The sequence below is a fragment of the Ornithodoros turicata genome, chromosome 4 (assembly GCF_037126465.1).
Source record: "Ornithodoros turicata isolate Travis chromosome 4, ASM3712646v1, whole genome shotgun sequence".
NCBI lineage: Eukaryota > Metazoa > Arthropoda > Arachnida > Ixodida > Argasidae > Ornithodoros > Ornithodoros turicata.
The window spans coordinates 41,553,381-41,572,330 of NC_088204.1; the positions used below are offsets into that span (position 1 = coordinate 41,553,381).

The 18,950-nt window shown below is 44.0% G+C and overlaps 1 protein-coding gene across 2 annotated transcripts in view; it reads right to left on the minus strand.

Moving 5' to 3' along the window:
• The window catches only part of LOC135391455 (axin-2-like), a 108,930-nt gene extending 92,901 nt beyond the window's left edge, over positions 1-16,029 (minus strand). Inside the window, exon 1 of one of the 2 annotated variants that reach the window (XM_064621713.1) lies at positions 15,927-16,029. The gene's annotated coding sequence lies outside the window, so the exon portion shown is untranslated. Of the gene's footprint in view, positions 1-15,728; positions 15,865-15,926 lie in introns of those variants that run through there. The other variant, XM_064621714.1, reaches the window with a different exon arrangement.
• Positions 16,030-18,950: the final 2,921 nt, after the last annotated feature.

Genomic DNA, 18,950 nt, shown 5'->3' on the forward strand with positions numbered 1-18,950 from the left:
TGATGCTGCAGTTGTTTAGACGGCTTTTATTGATCTAAGTTAACGCGTATACAGGGGGTTTTTATTCCTTAGAGTTTTTTAAGCCATGGGAACAGCATAGATACAGCATAGCTTCTTGTCCCATGTGATCGCATGTGTCACTTATAGGAGGGCGCGTCACTTGTTGGCAAACGACTTTGCGCGGATTGACAGCCGACCCCTTGACCTCAGACTCATTTTGGGACCACGGGACACACGAAAGCAGATGTCCGTCTTGCGACCCTTCATCAAATTCCTGCAAACTACCGGCCTGATCGACTCTCTCTAAAACCCTGTCAGCGTCGTCAGCATCATCCTCATCACCATCCTCTCATTTTTCCCCAATAGCAATGGGGTAGCATTCTGCTCAATGAGCGGAAGTCATCCCCATATCATCGTCATCATGTATTTCTCTCTCTCTCTCTTTTGTCCCGCCTCCTCCATTTTGTGGAAATAAATAAATAAAAATAAAGAAAATAAAATACCGCCTGGCGGACATCCTCTCTAACAAAGCCTATAGCTACTAGATGACTAATTACCCAAAACTTAACCAAATAACTCTTAATTAGAGGGTTCGGACAAAAGTGAGTGTGGGAGACAATCCTCGTTGAAAGACATTCCTTTTTTCCTCTCTCTTTTTTTGTCCTGAAACGAGCACGTGCGTTGAAACATCCATCCCCGAATTTTGTTCTGCAAGTGAACCGAAACCGTGCGCATCAGGAGTGCACGTCCTTTGGAGCAATGGAGATGATTGGACAAGGTGCTGAGGCCGTCTGCATAAAGCAAAACTGAGTTGAGTGCAATCTCACGGTGAGTTTGATCTCAAATAAGTGAAGACTCAGATATGAGACCGAGGACTGAGGTCGAACTTCAGATCGGCAACTGACGAGCGGAAATTACGTCATGGGCTCAACTGTCCATGACGATAGAGGAGCTCCGTACAGCTCGATGTTCGAAGGGGCTGCATCTACAACCATTCTCGTTGCTTGTTTACCTCCCAGAGGTAGTTATAACGGTCGTCCTGTTTTGCCCGTCAGTGTCAGTCACGTCAAACTATAGGAGATAAGGCCAAATATTGCTGTATCGCAAAGCATCGATTCATCTGCGGAAGGCATGCACAGCTCTGCTTTTTGGCGCATTCCATTGGCAGAGCTGGGGCCAAACGGTTGCTCGAAAGAGCGCAAGTTTTGGACTCACGTGGTCAAAGCAAACCCGGGAACCTGAGCAAGCGCGTTATATTCGCAGCGCGCACTTCCTTCGCACCTTGAACGAGTGTTAGCATTTCACTGACGAAGCAAACTCGTGTGGCCCCGCCGGGAGCATGCACTCAAACCCACTCAAGCCCACCCAGCGCCGGGCAAGATCGGCTCTCCCAATGGAATATGTCGATGAAACAGCAGTGCGGCTTGCAAACGGATATTTAAGCAACTTCACCAGATTGTAAAGTCATCCTGTTCAATAAAATGAGCTCTAAGCTTTGTGCCCTCTATTGTTCTGCATGCTGCAAACGACTATGTCGCCTCCATCTCAGCGGTTCAATGACGGTGAAACGGAAACCAAAATGGGCAGAAGGGACGTTAGAACTAGCACGTGAAGTTGAGAAACGAATGGACGTCATTAGATTAAATTTAGACTTGACAACAAGGGCAGCAAAATAGAGCACGAGATGGAATTGGAGTGTGAGACCGATCTCAAATAGCTTTATGCAAACGGGCCCTGGTGTGGTGGCCAAATGAACCGCTTTGCGACACAGATAAGCCTCTGACGGCGAAGGTCTGACAGGATATTTAATCCGCGTTTCGGGAATTTCATTCTGCTGTCTCACCTTTGCTCCCAACTGAAGAGCTGGCGAGTTTTAGATAAGTAGTCATTTAGGAAGAATAATTCGTGGCGTTACGTCGCCAGACAACCGCTGTCATGAGCAACGGTTTGTTGTCTCTGTTGCCCACCTGAGGGTTCTTTATACAGTACGCCGAAAGCTCAACACGCAAAACACCGTATTTAACGCCCCTCAAGGAAAACAGCGTGTCTAAGCAACTTGTACCCTGCCACCAAGTTGCTGGCGTTTTCGGCCGGGATCGAGCACGCACCCTTGGGATCAGTAGGGGGACACGTTACCGATACGTTACCGAATGATCCACCGAAGCTGGTAATAATCTAGTAGTTACATGCAGTATTCGAAAGGGTGTCCGAGTAGTCGTACATTTCAATGCGAAAACAGCATGTATGCTCGTATCTTTTTCATTAAAAAATTACCGACGAAGAAAAAACAAAGATCCAGTATGTCGTTGTTTAAGCTAAACTGCTGATGTAACTAGTCGAGTGTTCAGGCTGTGTATCGACACCGTTCATAGTTCAGATTTTCACCTGAAAGTGACGCAAAAAGTCACGATTACTTCGTGTCTGCCTGCTAATCTGCTAATCCCGAGATCGCGGGTTCAAACCCGGCCGAGGACGGCGTCAACTTTGTGGCAGGGTACAAGTTGCTCAGACACGCCGTCTTCCGCGAGGGACGTTAAATGTGGTGTGTCGAGATTTGGGCGCACGTTAAAGAACCCTCAGGTGGGCAAAATGAATCCACAGACCCGACCACTGTGGCGTCGCTCATGATCACAGTTGCATCGCGACGTAAAGACCCAAAATATTATTAGAACGATTACTTAGTGACGCCAGTATCCTAAGAGTCACCCAATGTGTCTTTCAGGGACCTTTTGGGCGAGCTCGATAACCCGAACGGCTCTACGTGCCACAACGAGAGCGCACGACAGAAACCACGCTCTCTGATTTGTCTGCTGACGGTGTCTGTGTCATCCCTAATTGTGATCTCACCACCCTTCATCCTCTATCCTCCATCCGTCCGTTATTATTATTATTTTTTTTTTTTTTTTTTTTTTGCCATCAACGGCGAGCCGATCCTGCCATTAGACGACTTCAGAAAATCCCAGGGTGCTTAGCGCCGCTTTGAACAGTGGGAGCTTACTAATAATACGAAAGAAACGGGTGGCCTCCAAACTGTTTCGATTTCTCCCCTACCGGTCCATTGTCCACGACGTGTCAAGGTCAGCGAAACGTGAAGGATTATTCTTCGTTCCCCCAACTCAGTAAGCGTCCAGGATGCAATGCGTGCGCAAGGAGCACTGGGATTTTCTGAAATGGTCTATTGTGATCTGCCTGGGCCAATTCTCGTTGTTTACGTAACTGTTTCTTTCGATGCAGGTCGATCGCCGTAACAGTCGTTCCGCTTTTACACTAAACAGAGGTGGCCCACGCAGCAGCAGCTGACGGAATTTGCTGCTGAACGTTGTATGACACATACTGTAGAACTCCAAGACGACAACTTTAGCGGCCCACAATGGAATGTCGCTGGGAACGAGGGTAACGTGTGTACGGAGCTCGTTAAGTTTGGTTCGGCTTCGTTTGAAATTGACGAATGCGAGCATAGCGAAGATCAAACTGTACTGGACAATTCCAGAGACGAAGTACATCTGTGCGAGGGAAAACAGCAAATCGTTCTGTACGGAAGCAGAAAACCAGATGGAACATTTATTTGTCGTATAAAAGAATATCGGTGCCGCCATGACGCGTATCTGAAAACGCGGTGCAGCGAAATAATTTGAGAACTCTATTACTCGCATATTCAGAAGCGAAATGCCCCTTTTGTCCTTATTAGTACTCATAAAATAACGGGTAAATATTCCCAGAAAAGAACTCCTAAACAGAAAACGCTGCGCTCAATTACGCTTCCCCGAAATTTCATCGCATGAACCCCTCCCACACGACCAGGTCCACTTAACAAACCAGGTCTTTTACTCGAGTTGGTGTATAACGGCCCCTTGACAGCGAAACGCAAGTCATGCAACATAATCCTACACACTGCAACAACAAAATCCCCCTCAACTCGTAAACCTGGAGGACCCTGGAGGGCTTCCACTTTCGTGGACCAATGCACACTACTTGAAGAGCTCGGTTGCAGTTTTGCCCCGAGGGTCCTCATTAAACCACAGTTCGAGTACGATGGGAGATCCCGTTATGTCCCTGGGGCTTTATTATGTCCCAACGAGGTTAGGCGCTGCGCAACGATGTCGCATTTCTGTCGATTTGCGCGTCGATGCGAAACAATTTGCTGCATCGGGATCCACTCCGTGGCTCAATAAGTAACTTATACCGAGTAAGCACAATCTGAAACGGAAGTGTTGCCAACTCTTGAAGGGAACAAATTCTGAAAGACTCGCGGCGCTTATTACGGGGAACAGCATTTTTCTTTTTTTAAATTCCTTTTTTCCGGGCATTTCTACCCACAGAGTTTGTAGCCGCTTCGAAGACGACATACTGAACACATCCCTGATTCGCCCCGATTTACATCGACAGTTCGACACACAAGCTGTGCACAAGTAGAAAGATGGGAACGAATGATAAACGTATGACAGGTTGTTTGAAAAGCTTTTGGCAACGAAAAACACGAACTCGCTCACCATTTATTCTTTTCTTTTTTTCTGGCTTGTTGGCGAGGGTCTAGAGTGTTGAATTGTTCTGCGCATGCGAAACTGTTTCACCAACACCCATGAATGAATGTGGACTTTGAGCAGTAGCGAGCAGAAGTGTAGTACTGCCCTGCGTATATACCAAGGATAGATGGCCAACACAAGTACGAGTATCACACATGAATCAATCGATCTCGTACATTCCTTAATTGTACTGCGAAAAATGTTTGACGCTCGCCTGACTGAAAGCATTTCTATATTAATATTTTTAACGTCTTCTTTTTTTCACTAACTGGTGCAATTCTTGAGGTTGATATCGTTGTCTCTCCACTTGCCAGTTAACTCTAAAATGAATGCTTGTAAAAATTACATATTATTAGAAGGGCGTGACTTTTTCCCGTTAAACCGGATTCCGCCCCATTATCCCCCCCTCCCCCCGAACTGACGTCCGACCAATTCGGGTTAAACCCGATTTCTCCCGAATTCCGTGACGTTTCCAGTGAAGACGAACAAAGTTCGTCACACGTAACACGTGTAAGGATGGGTCACTTGCGTTCCCAGCAACACACCCATTTGTGTCAGCACTGTCTATGCCTTCAGAAATTAGCGCTGGTAGGTCACACACCAAAAAAGTTTGGAAAGGGCTTAACAGACAAGAGGAGAGAAAAAAAAAACACCCGAAGGCACAATTATCGCCGATTTCTTCCCGAATTAGATTTAAAAATAGCGCCCGATTTTAACCCCCCGAATCCGAGAAAGGCATTTAACCCGAAAAAGTCGCTCCCTAGTTATAAGGCCAGGTAAAGTAGCGTGTGTATAAATCACATGTGCAGTTTATTTCCCGAAAGAGCAGGCATCCAGCAACAGCACCTCAACTTTCCACCAAGCAGTGGAAGGAAGGTTCTGGAACCTGCGGCTAGACCCGTGAAGTAATTAATTACGAATAACTAAGCTTCCGTAATTCAGATTAATTAATTACTGTATCAATTTATTTCGAAAATGAGTAAGTGCAACTTAATTACATGTTGCCTGTAACGTGCACTCAATAACATTTCGCGTTACATTTCCTTGACTTTTGCTGTTTCCAGACGGCAAAGATTTTGCTTTGCGCTACGTATGGAGGTCAGAGATTAACCGTCACTAGTCGTGTCAGCCACCTTGATCAACAAAACGTATATGGACAACGAACAGGACGAAGACACAACAGATATCTTGCCCTCCTATCACACAACTGCGTTTCGGAAAATAGCCTTCCGCATGAGTACGTGCAGTTCTAATGTGGATGTTTCCGCGTCCCCCAACGACTTTATCCACTGCCTCTCTCAACCAATAACGATGCTACCACCGAAAGGAAATTTGTGCCGGCGCCTACACACCAGCCATGCAAAACGCTAGTCCAGGTACGACACGCAACAAGTATAACATTTACGAGACCCACTCAGGCATGTTTTGTAACCTTATTATGAAATAAGTTACAGGAAATGCGTGACAACTTTGAAAGTGTGTTCTTGCTATGGTAAATGGTGTGCATGAGTCTGCTCGAAATCAGCGTATATTGTCAAAGCGTGAGGGCTTCCTACTACTTTCAAGGTGTCTCCTTTTGTAGCACCTGTTGTAAACAGTGCTTTAGCTAAATATCGGTTTCTGCAAGCTGGCAATGTGGATCTACAACTTGCGCTCTGATCAATTCAATTTTTGTTGGCCCCCATGAGCACTTTAATGTTGAGTGACAATGGTAGTTCTATAGTACTAGTAAGTTACCACCAGTGTCGGATGCGTCATCCAGGTTATCCATCTTCGTGTCCCCCCTCTTTTTTTTTCTACACACATGCTTTATTGCTCGCATAAATACTGATCCCATCAAGTTTGTGTAATAAGCCTTTTTTTCTAGTGGTCTGTGGGAAGCATTTTAATTTTTGGTGAATTGACCCGAAGTAACTTCAGAGCAAACGGGTTACATGTGATGCGCAATTAGATGTAACTTAGTTACATTTTAGTTCCAGAAACTCTTCCTGTAACTTAAAACTTTCAGTCACGTAATTGTAAGTCAGTTAATTTTTTTAAATAACTTACACATCCTTGTGCCACATCGAGCAATACTCATATAATTCCCAAACCTGCAATTTCACAGGCTTTTACAAAAGTTATCTTGATGGAAAAGAACAGCTGAAAATATGTAATAACAGCCTCAAAGGAGAGAACCTTCGCTGCAAAAATATTACACCCTGCAATAGCTATTAAAGAAAAAAGCGCCGAAATACTTTTTGGTCATTTACCCAATGCTAAAGCAGCAGGTGGGGTGGCCCGATGCAAGACCATGTACGTACAGGCTTCCAATTAAGTAACACATCAACTGCACATATCCTGTGGCCTAGAGACCAGAGGGAGAGGGAGAGAGAGAGAGAGACCATAGAGACCTAGAGAGCAGGACTCCACTTGCCAAAATGCATAAGTGTGCCTGCTCAAGAGCCATGCGAGTGTTCCCTCCAATCCCGGAGTGATTCCCGCGTAGAAATATCACTTTAATGTGGGCTTTATATGTGCTTTAGGAATGTAGATGTTGCTGACATTTTTTTCTCTTGAGCACTTCTCTGAGTCGAGAGTGGACAAAAACAAAATGCAACCCACAATTCTTTGTCCCACTCCCCCCCCCCCCCCCACGCACACGAAAAAAAAAAAAAGCTATGGCACGAAGGCCATACTACCAAGTTTATACTGAGATTATTTTCTCCACAACCAATACAAGATGAATGGTGACTTTGCTCCAAGAAAGAATGCAAAGACACAGTAATGCTATTCCTACCATTATCAGTCATTGCAGCACCTTTATAAGAGCATCCACAGCATCCACACAGAAAAGCACGTTTTTTTATGTCATATAACGTCCTACATCTATGCTTCACGCACACGGCTTCTGTCAGGTCGTTTTAGGGAATGGTATCCATCCCTAGCTGCTGGGAAACATCTGTGGAACACTAAAAAGTTCCCACCTAAGCCAAGGCTACTCCAACCATACAATTATTTATAATACTTAACATCACCACGCTTCCATCCAATTTACAGCCAGTTACTTATGCTTCAATTGTATTGCAGACAGGCTTTCTCTCACTGTGGTCTTTGATACTTGTTCTACCAGGCATCAGAGTTGATGGAGATGGACAAATGTTGTTAGCTAAGGTTTATCATCTCACAAAATAATTCCCCACTACATTGTATCGGTTACATGTTCTGTAACACCTACAAGAGTATGTCTGCATTGTCACCAAAATGGATGCGTAATTTATTTTTCTTATTAATGTAGAAGGTTGGATCTTTGCTACCTAAAACCATGCGTGCATGACCTCAACATATCCTCGTTTTAAACAACTTCGGTCTCTGAACCAGTGGAAGGCCCCAGGAACCTTTAATGGGTGCCTTAATGTTGTTGACTCCGGGCCATTCAGAACCTTCGCAAAGCCTACTGGATACGTTGCGGAACAGCTGTCAAATATTGTGACCAATATTCCTCTGCAGAACCCGGAGATATGTCCCAACCTCCCAAATAAAAAAGAAGGAATGCTCCAAACACTGAGTGTGTGGTCTTTGGGGGTGTCAGCAAAAATATGAGGGCCTAGAGTAGGGCTGAGAAATAAATCCCAGCCCAAGCTGTTTGCTCAAACTGATGGCACATCCTCTACAAAATATAAAAGGATTGATGCCCGAGGAAGCATGTCAAGTCGGATATACCAAGATGTCCAAGAAAAGGAATGTCAAATATCGCCATTATGAGCATGGAAATGAGCGGTTGATATACTTCCTTTTACAACAGCATATTGGCTTCAATTTTTTAGAGAGAAAACAGTATACATGCTAGAAGGACATCACAATATATGCACGAAACATATGTGCATGATACTAGAGCTACAGCCGCAGAGGGTATATCTGTGCCAGCGCAGAATGTAGTTCGAGAAATGAGGCTGGGAGGCATATAAGATGGAGGATGCCAGGCAGACAGGGAAGTCAGTAAACGTGCTGTCAACGTGAATATTTTACGTGCTTGCTTTAAAGGCATGCAAACGTGCTTTCCGTACGCCATCCTAGACGAATGTTTCTGCAACACCATCCGTGCAAAGGCAATAGTGTGAAGCATGCAGGTGCACTACATTGTGACTCAGAGGTGCCATGTGTCAACCTAAGCCCATGACAGACACCTTTGGATTTGTGCGCAAAGCTGACTTGCGCTGGAGTACAATCGAAGGTACAGCTATATGTATATCGAAACATATACAGGTTCTGCAACCTGAGCATATGTAGCAGAGAGGCGTAAGAGAGAGACGATAGGTGAAGAATCCACTGTTTTATTGTCACGCGCCACCAGTGATGGCCAGTAAACTACGTGTAGTTGCAGAAATGTATGGCAACTACTAGTTAAACTACTATTTTGAGTAGTTAACTACAGTAGTTAGGTTACTGCAGGCGCCAACTACTTCCAATTTTGCTGCAAGCTTTACTTGTCTAGTGAAGCCTCATTTGCTGTGAAATAATTTTGCAACTTAGTTTATCGAGTAGACGCAGAAAGAATCCCGCCGCAAGCTTTGTATTTGACGATCATAGCAATGGCTTGAGCCAAAGTTTATCATTGCTTGTGATTCATATTTAGGTGTCCAAGAACACTACAAGGGATTGATGTTGATGGACAATGTTATGTAGTTACAGATGTAGTTAAAATACATTGCGGTAGTTAAAGAAGTAGATTTAACTACTCCCCTGAAAAGTAGTTGAACTACTAGTTAAACTACTCCATCTCGAAGTAGTTAGTAGTTATAGTTAAACTACTGTAGAGTAGTTGGTGGCCATCACTGCACGCCACACACTTCATCTTCCGTACATTACACATATAGCAGCTAGAGATTCTGTGGCCCTTTTAAACAACCCAGTCAACTCACATTGAAGAAAAGATTAGTCAGCCAAGGAAACCTCTGTCTCCCACAACTCCTTCCTGTCCTTTCTCAATCTCCTCCAAGTCTGCATGCCGCTCATAGCTGCAGTTGCTTTACAGCAATAATGCGGTATAGAATTGAAAAAAAAAAATTAAGAAGATAAAAACTTGTGCCCTCACTAGCAAAACCATGTCGACTCTTGCACAAAAGAAATACAAGAATTTAAAAACGAGGTAAATGGTTAGGATTGCTTCTATGTTCTGTGGTGAGTTCATGCTGGAATTTCTGTGCAATAGATGCAACGAGTTGCGCTCGCATTAATATAAGCACAAGTTGAGACCTGAAGCAACAACAGTAAACGAACGAAACTACGCGATACTATTTCCAGAAGTACTGAACCAGTAAACATAAGAAATGAGATGAATCTAATGAAAGCTCTAACTGGAGCAAACATTTCATATATCAAACTGCTCAGTTTGTAGTGAAGCAAATAAGAGAAACAACCGACAAATTCGACATTATTTAGTATGTTGGCATAACAAAGAAATCTCGGTATTGAATCTATGTCAGCTCCATCCACACAAGCAGCAGTGCAGAAGTGCAAAGTACAGGAGTAGAGTATACTGCAACCATGCACACCAAAAATCTACTCTGCTAGATTGTGCTAACTGATGCAGGACACATGACGCCACTTCTGCGGTACTGTCCTTGCGAATTGTGCACGCGTAAGTCCAACGCCTTGGATGATAGAATGTTCTTGAGGACAAGTGGAAATTTTCAAAAGATTCAACAACTGCCTCAACCTTTTTCATGTTGGCATCTAAGGGCACTGTGCAAACTCCTTCACGAATTTCATATTCAGATCTTAGTGTGCGTGTTCCATGGTACTGTACTTCGGCTTACTGCTTGCTATAAAAATCATGAAGCAATACTAAAAATACCACGATGCTCGAAACAGATCGAATGATGCTTTGGAACAGGTATCAAAAATAGACAGGAGACAAAGTGGAAACAAAATACTGCTTCGGTAATGGAAGCCAGTACCGAAAGTAGCTTGGAGATGAAAATGGCAACAAAAAATGTTGATTTTGTCATGTAGCAGAAACTCAAACATTACATGATGGAAAAAAAAAAAGACTAGGGAGACAAAGAAAAACGTAAAAATCCACACGATTATGGTGTCCCTGTTTTTAATATACGGTAACGCAATTGAGAACTACAAAGCACAATTCACATTTGTTCACTACTGTTGCCATCCTTGTTGCAAATAAGATCCAAATCCAAGCTGCACTTATTTGCAATTTTGTTTCCTCTTTGTGAGTCCTTCCTCTCCCAAAATATTCTGCAAGAATCAGCCACATAGAAGTGCTTTTAGATGGGCCCCTCATAGGAATGCTGCTGATGAACTGTTAGCATTAGCTCAAGTTTTATGACAAAATCTACGGTACTCTGACACTGTAACACACTAGTGGGAAGTAGAAACACAAAGTACATGAACGTTTGCATGAAAACGTCCAATTGATTAACTCCCTTCTCTCTCTTGCCTTGCACAAAGCTAACCTGAGCCACCAATTACTTTTTCATTCACTACTATCGCCAACACAAGATTCCACTCAATGAGCTACAGCATTTTGCTGTCATTTTTTCGCAGTATGAGAAAAATTCACTCCGGTTTCTGACACTCAGAATTAAACACAATTTGTGCTCCAGAAGCAACGAGGACGCAAAAACTAGGGAAATAAGCGGTTCATGAAATAAACCATCTGGGTAATGCAACTGTGTTTCACTTTGAAACAGGGGATCGTGGCATCAGCTTTCAAACAGAACCAAAGCTCGAAAATAATTGTCCAAACGAATTTGACATTTTTAGGGGGTAGATAGTTTCTGCTTATACTGCATGACAGGTTAATCTTGTGGATATGAAAAGATAACGTGCAACGCATACCCTTAACCAGCGGTGTGATCAGACTTCGTCGTTTTGAAGCAGAAATCGGAGCAGAGAAAATGCCGGTTTGGAGCAGCTCGATAAACTGACATTAGTAGAGTGAGATTAATGCGTCTCCGAAACATTTATTAATTAACACATTGCTAAAGTGGCATACAACATAAAAACTCTACTTAAAACAACAATTCTCTTCAAGACATGTCAGAGCCGCTGCAAGCTTGGTTCTCCCTTGTGATAGGAGGGTCTGCCCACTCTCTGTTTCCCAAAATTCTTTTGTTGTCATACTGTTTGCAATGAGATCCTAAGCAGGACACACCATTCTTCTTGCATTTTCAATGTTATGCTTTAGGTTTTGCTGTGTAATGTTTTTGTTCTGTTTTTTTTTTTCAGCTTGCTGTTCCGCTCCCTCTGTATGCTTTTCAGCAAGAGACTCTTCGCTAGCAAATTATTCATGATACCTTTTTGGAGAGTTTTTTACCGCTTTCACAACATCTTGCGTGATCTTCAAACATGTAGGGTCGCTCCCAAAATGCTTCGGAAAGCTTGCACATGCTATATACTGTTTAGTGTCTCAGGCGCAAGAGGGGACCCTTCTTTCAGGAAGTGCTTGTGTTCACTAAATCCTCCTAAATCTGTGTTTCCATGACAAACATGGAGCACTACTTTGACTACCTTTGTCACAAGAGGATATCTTTGAGTGTTGTCCATGACACTCAACCTGAAAACCTGGGCCCAGCAATCATCAATATGATCAAAACTTTAAAAGTTCCTCTCCTTTAACTGAAAGAGGACATGTCACCCATAAGTCAGGATATGTCACGTAGCTCGGTAACCTGGCGCATTGATTTAGCAAGCTGTCGAAAGAGCTGTGCACTTTTGTCATTGTCAAATAATTTCAGCTGTAGGTACTGCAAACTTTCCAGCATATTGTTCTCAAGTGGCAATCGTGATATTAGGTATTGGGCACACTTCAAATAGAAGGTTCAGGCTCTCAACCTAAAGCACTGTCTCTATCACTAAAACATTCTGCATACTTTTTTTATCAATTGAATAATCTCTTCATAACGCATGGGGCTGAGATCCAGATCCCTTACACAAATGTTGCTGAATTTGTCTTGAAATATCAACGAAAAAACGAGTTAGCAAAAAAAAAGAAGAAATTTTGCAGAATGTCATGAGTTGACTACTTATTAATTTAAAATAGAAGTCTGAAATAATATGGGTATGAACGCGAGCTATGTCCATGGATACATTTCTACGCAAGACTGTGGGCTTTTAAACTTATTCAGCCCAAATGAAAGACCCTTCCGTACAACATTATTTTATGCAACGAGGATCCAATATTAAATAGCTGCAAGCCCTCAAAAATAAGTCCAACATGTCAGCCATGCTAGTTTCAACAGAGAAAGTGCGACTGAGAGACGCATACTCATGAAGGAGACTATCCAGCCGTGTTTGGCTGTAATATCAGCTAAGAAAGTCATGTCACAACAAAGAAATCGATGAGCTGATTATCTGTTAGTTTAGACAGCACCATAGCTTAAGCCATGTAAATTCCACAATGTGTGTTTGAGCGCGCCTACCCATCGACTGCACAACCGTAATCATGTGACCGCAACGCACGGCAGAGTGCTCAGCTCGGATTCGATCTGAAGTTAGATGGCCCAGCTTGGCTTCATAGTCGACCAAGGCAGTTGTGTTATCCTGCTATCATAAGCCAGTACAGGCCAGGGCTTCTTTTGTCGCACTTTTGTTGTACAAAATGAGGGGGAAAGTTGAAATGGTCGCGCAATGGCACCAAAAGTTCAACATTTCGGCTTTTTGTGGCAGAATGTAGCAGGACCTCACGCATGACCAAAAAATGTGGAATCGGCACAACAATCACACCCCTTCCTTAACGCATGCGACACAAGGAATGGCATAGAGCGAAGCCAAGCTCTGTCTCGGGACAAGCAGGAGAACCTATTGGCCTTTTCAGCACTCGTTATCAATTAGATTGAACCATACATCCAGAAGTTACCCGTCAAAAATAACTCGTTACAAGTTAAGTTACCGTGTGAAAAATTTAACTAAGATATTAACGAAGTTCTTCAGCCTGAAATGTAACTAACTCAAGGTCGAACTCAACTGCTCACGCACACTCCACCTGTGTACTGCTATTTTGTGTCCGAAGTAACTTGGAAGAAACTTGTTCTTTTTTTAATTAACTCCGGCACTGCAAGTTAGATTTCAGGCTGGAGAACTTCGTTATTAAGTTAGTTACATTTTTCACACGGTAACTTAACTCGTAACGAGTTATTTTTGACGGGTAACTTCTCAATCAATGTTTCCAAGGAGCTCCACACAGACCGATTTGAGCACAGCGTTTCTACAGGTTTTCCCGGCGATTTTAATCCAAGCGCCATCGAAATTAATCCACATGCCATGCAAACTTTATGGGGCATGGATTAATTTAGCTGGAACTTGGATTAAAATAGCCGGGAAAACCTGTAGTGTTGCTCCCCGTTTTGCTTAATCTCACGTTGTATGCACATGAAGTCTTCCATTTTTGCTTTTGCAGTTTGCCGAAGAAAACTGAAGTTTAGCAGTCAACGTGGTGTCAGTTGCAAACGTCAGCATTCTCTGCATAGGAGCCCATTGATGCTGCTAGAGCCTGACCACAGTTCTTTCTGACAAATCGCTATCGAGAGGCAGAAAGGAACGTCGCAATAGGTCCGAGGACGTTTGGAACGTGCACATTTCAGACATGGTGAATTGCTTTCATTTTGATAAACACAACCCTCACGGCTGTACAGCTAGTGTCTACTGTCAATATTGCGTGTCAAACACAGAGACGGTGTCGCCAGTTTTTCGTGTATGTTGACCCAATGTGGTGCTATGCTGACGAAATGATTGCAGCAAAAGTTGTCAGACGTTTAGAAATAATGGTGAGTCTGATGACATGGTCTTCATTCATAGTAGGGCCCTGACAGGAGAAAAATTTGGCCAATTTTTTGCCTGGAAAGATGACGTACAAGCAGATGTAGGAGCTATGGTGCTTTTGGTAAACAGACCATTTTCACGCTCATCATGCTGTACGGCAGTGCTGCATTGTTTGTTCACGGCTTTTCTGCATTGCTCATGGCAAACAATCACATGATCGTGCTAGCGTGAAAAATAGAGCTTCAAAGCAAAATCAAATTCTGATTAAATCGATTCTAAGCAGAGGGCTTCGACATTGTATTATTGAGCGTGGTCGTGTGTGTGCGCATACATTTCCATGTAGGGTTGGAAGTAACAGCATGGTTGAACCAAGGACGAGAAAAAAGACAAGTGGTCACATAAATTGAAAAGTATATCAGAGAATGACACTGGGGGGGAGAAAGGACGTGGGACAGCTGGACACATAATTCTGTCACACAGCAACCCCGATCTGATAAACCTGCAGAAGGCTCACCAGCACAATGATAGAGTCGCATGTCGAGCATTCCTAGCTTTGTAGGATTCATGTGCAACTGTTTGCCCCTCTTCTACTTTCTCCCTCGCCCCTGTACATGTTAAAAGGGCGGTTGTATCAAAAAAAAACTTTTTAGTTGGCAGTGACCGCTTTTGGTGTGTTTTCTCTCTTCCTCCTCCATTACTCTGCTTTCTTCGTTTTCAATGATGTGTTACCAAATAGGAGAATTCCAATGTTTTGACGCAACTTAATGGTATGTGCAGCAAAGAGGAGACCACAACATGGTAAAACACGCATGAGGGACCGCGGAAGCCACAATGACGTAAAATTTTTCAACGCCTCACCTCGCACTGGACCGAGCGTTTCGGACTCTCGCGGGATGATGATGAGGGCAACACTTTCCGACAGCGAGCCAAACTTGCACATTGGTGCTTAACATCCTTTCCGAAGCTTCAATTTGGTTCACTGAAATGCGACTATCGAATCAGTGTTTACGTTGAGAACATTTCTACCGCTGCCTGGGAACTTTCAACTTCACTGAGAAGTTTTGATGACTGCCGCGAGTAACTTACTCCGCAACAACAGGACTAGATACATGTTGAATAAGCTTTCGACACGTCATGCATGATTTTCAGGGAGCAACACTCTTCCGATAATAGCCAGTAAGAGCGAAATATCACCAACATACCGAAATTAACTTTTTCTGGAAGTCTTCCAGTTCGTAGGCCTAACTTTGTTATTAGTCTCCGAAGAGCTTTCTTCTTTTTTTTTTCCTCTCCGATTCTTTCATCAAAAGTTGGAGACACTGCACATACACGGCTCAATTACACTAAACATACTTCTCAGTAGGGATTCGCATCAACAACTGTCTCACGTGCGGGAACTCATGGTGGAAAGTATTGTGTACATGGTTACAAAAGCATACCCACCGGTATGTGTGCGTGTATTTCGACCGATGAAAGTGAAATAGGCTTAGCACTTGAAATCGCGTCCGAATTCCAACAGATCGTTGGCACTGCACTTTATAACAACCACACTTGAAATAGCACAGCACCGCACACGCTCTGTATGCAAATTGCGACACAAAGTTTTCTCAACCGCGCTATTTCTTCGATATTTCCCCTTACCTTACTTCCTCGCACATGTCCAGTACCGCCATTCTCCACTCACTGCAACGTCACTGTGCCAAACGCCAATCACAACCTAGGAGTGCCGAACGTCGGCACTCCTCTCAACCAATCGCCAGCTTCAACGGGAGCTATTCATTTCGCATCTTTCGTTCAAAATTTTTGGCTTACTTCGGCAAGCACATTTTCCCAACCACAAGTTTCGCGTGCGCGGAATTACGTTGACTTGTGTCTTGTGGGCCCTTCGTAGCACCGCGGTTGATCTCGCCTGCCGACAACGCGATCGAATATGAAAGCGTGCGACTTTATCGGCTCTCTTTGACATATGAGCAATCTGAGCCGATGTCGGAGGGTTTATGGCCTTATCTTTATCTCCTTTTCCAATATTTACCATTTGATCATCATCTGCACAAAACCCCTTCGGTCTGTTTTGATAACAGAAAGGGAATTTTAACTGCGGCACATTTCACGTTGAAAGTTTCGTTATTATTTGTCCACCGCTCAATTATTAGCAACAATTGTGGAACCACACTATTCCATTCTCGTACGTGTTCGCAAGGGCGTTCCCATGATTTTTTTCAAAGGGGGGGGGGCGGCAAAGCGCTTCTAGGGGGGGAGCAACAGTGCAAACCCCACACCATACCACATCTTTTTCTGGAGGCGGACGTTGCGCACTGTGTGAGTGTTCAGAGGTTCCTATTGTGACATCCCCGAATAATCATTACGACCTATGACCAGTGGCGTAGCCAGACCTCAAAGGTAGGGGGGGGCTCGATACGAAAACTCGCCCCCCCCCCCCCCCCCCCGCTGATCCTGTGTCGACAACACACACATACTTGTGCACACTGCAAACTGAGGATTAAAAAAGGGAACGAAAATAGTTGATTTAGACGTACACAGTACGATTACATGTATAGGCTGTCATGACCAATGAAGTGCTGTCATGAGATTGGAAGTATTTTGAAAAGCTCATACTTTGAAAACCATTCAAGAGTGCTTCTTAGATAGACGCCATGAACTGCAAGAACTTTCGCGATAGTCACACTGGTCCCCCCCCCCCCCCATATATTATGTTCTCGGATTTGCACGACTTGTGTGGGTCGGTCCGTGGCAGGTAGGGGGGGCTCGAGCCCCCCCTAGCCCCCCCGTGGCTACGCCACTGCCTATGACTAAAGAGTGCACTATCACTCGTGTCTTCCGATTTTGCCTAATGCTTTTTAGCGAATTAACTCGCCATTCCTTAGCAAGTTCACCGACTTCGAACTGCAGGGAGTCCCATTTGGCCTAATGTATGCTGCAGACAGTCCCACTTCGCCTACTGATCCTTGTCAAGTGAGGAAAGCAGGCGGTCCCCCGGCGTGCTGCCAAATGTCACTTTCGTATCTTCACAAAACTTTACAACCCTATTAGTTTTATTCAAGCATATGTTTCATCAAGCAAAATATCGCGATCTGCACTCCGGTACCGAAATAAAGTATTGATTACTGAAACGGCGTTACGTACAACACTGCGGCGTACTCTTTTTTTTCTTCCCTATGCCGCACAAAAGACAAAAAGAGAGAAGAGGGGGGGGGTTGACTGAAGGGACCCGTGAAACATCAAATTTATGCGTCATGTTTTCAACCGCTCGCATTACTGTAGCTCCTTAATAGTAAAATAATTCATAACTGTGCACAAGTATAAAATCAATGTAGGACTCAAGTGGTAGTGCGCTACATCGACAAAGGCGGAGCATGAGTGTTTATCGGGGGGATATGCTTATTGAAAAGAGAAAAGGAGGAAACGTTAGTCAGGCGTACGCCGACTTGCTATTTCTTTAAAAAAGAAACACAGACACAAAGACAAAGAGGGCCTTAGAGACTGGTCCGGAGGCTGGAGCCATGAAGAAAGTTCGTTTATCGAAGGCATTTATTGGTCGTTCATTTACTTCCAAAATATATATTTAATAGTTGCGAAGCGTACTGGTTGAACTAGTGAAAATTTCGCGTGCATGACAAGTGCAAAAGCGAATAAAAATAATGTGTATCAGTGTTGCCACGGCCCCTTGATGTTGCTTTTAGGAAACGCCGTGGGACTTCGCGAATGCACTGTGCGAGCAGATAATCCAGTCGTGTCGTGAAAATTTTGCGCCAAAAATATTGGAACTTTGAAAATTTTTTTTGTAATGGTATGCTTCAACAGCTACTGGAAGGAATTGAAATTCCATGGGTAGGTAAACGTCGGAATGGCCTTTTTGTGCTTCATATCTCAGGGAGCGGTCCTGTTTTGTGCATGTGAGGTGGTGTTATTCCTTCTAGTATTCCCTGTAGAGTATTCCCTGTGGCCACGGTTTTATAGCAGTGGCCACAGCTCGCTTTTCTGTGATGCCAGAACGACTGACAGATCTAAGATTGCTATATTTTACATTACGGAAATCATTATCTCCACCAAGGGAAGACCGAAATTGTTTTTTTTTTATTAGCTATCGGACGATGCATTTGTTTCTAAAAAGTTCGAAAAGTAAAACTGATCTGAAAAATACAACGCTTATACAACGCAAATACAAAAAAACAAGCTTATTATGATTCACTGTTTCACACAGTGGAAAAGATGAAGATAAATTATGAAACTGTCAGGGTGGGCTCCTGGTAAAATAGAACGGGGTGAGCAAACGTCCGGTGAGCAATTGCCCGCTCCCCATCGCACACACCTTCATTTGCACATGTAAGGGTCCTTGTCTCGGACGACGTACGGTTGTTGTCGGAGGAGCGCGTTCATTTCTTGCAGACGTCAGCACCGGGGCAGGGCATGTAAGTAACGCCCACTTGCCGACAGTCCCGTTTCGCCTAAGGCCTGTCACCCCTCCTGCCTCTTTAATCCGATAATCCGGATTAGGCGAAACGCGAATCCGCGCCCCCCCCCCCTCTCGGTACTCCCATGGGTGCTCTACATTACGTGTGCAACATGAGCTTACGTAATATTCGTGACACGCACAAAGCATCTTGTGAACGCTCATTCCCATCCTGTTCAAAATGGGCCGCGTCT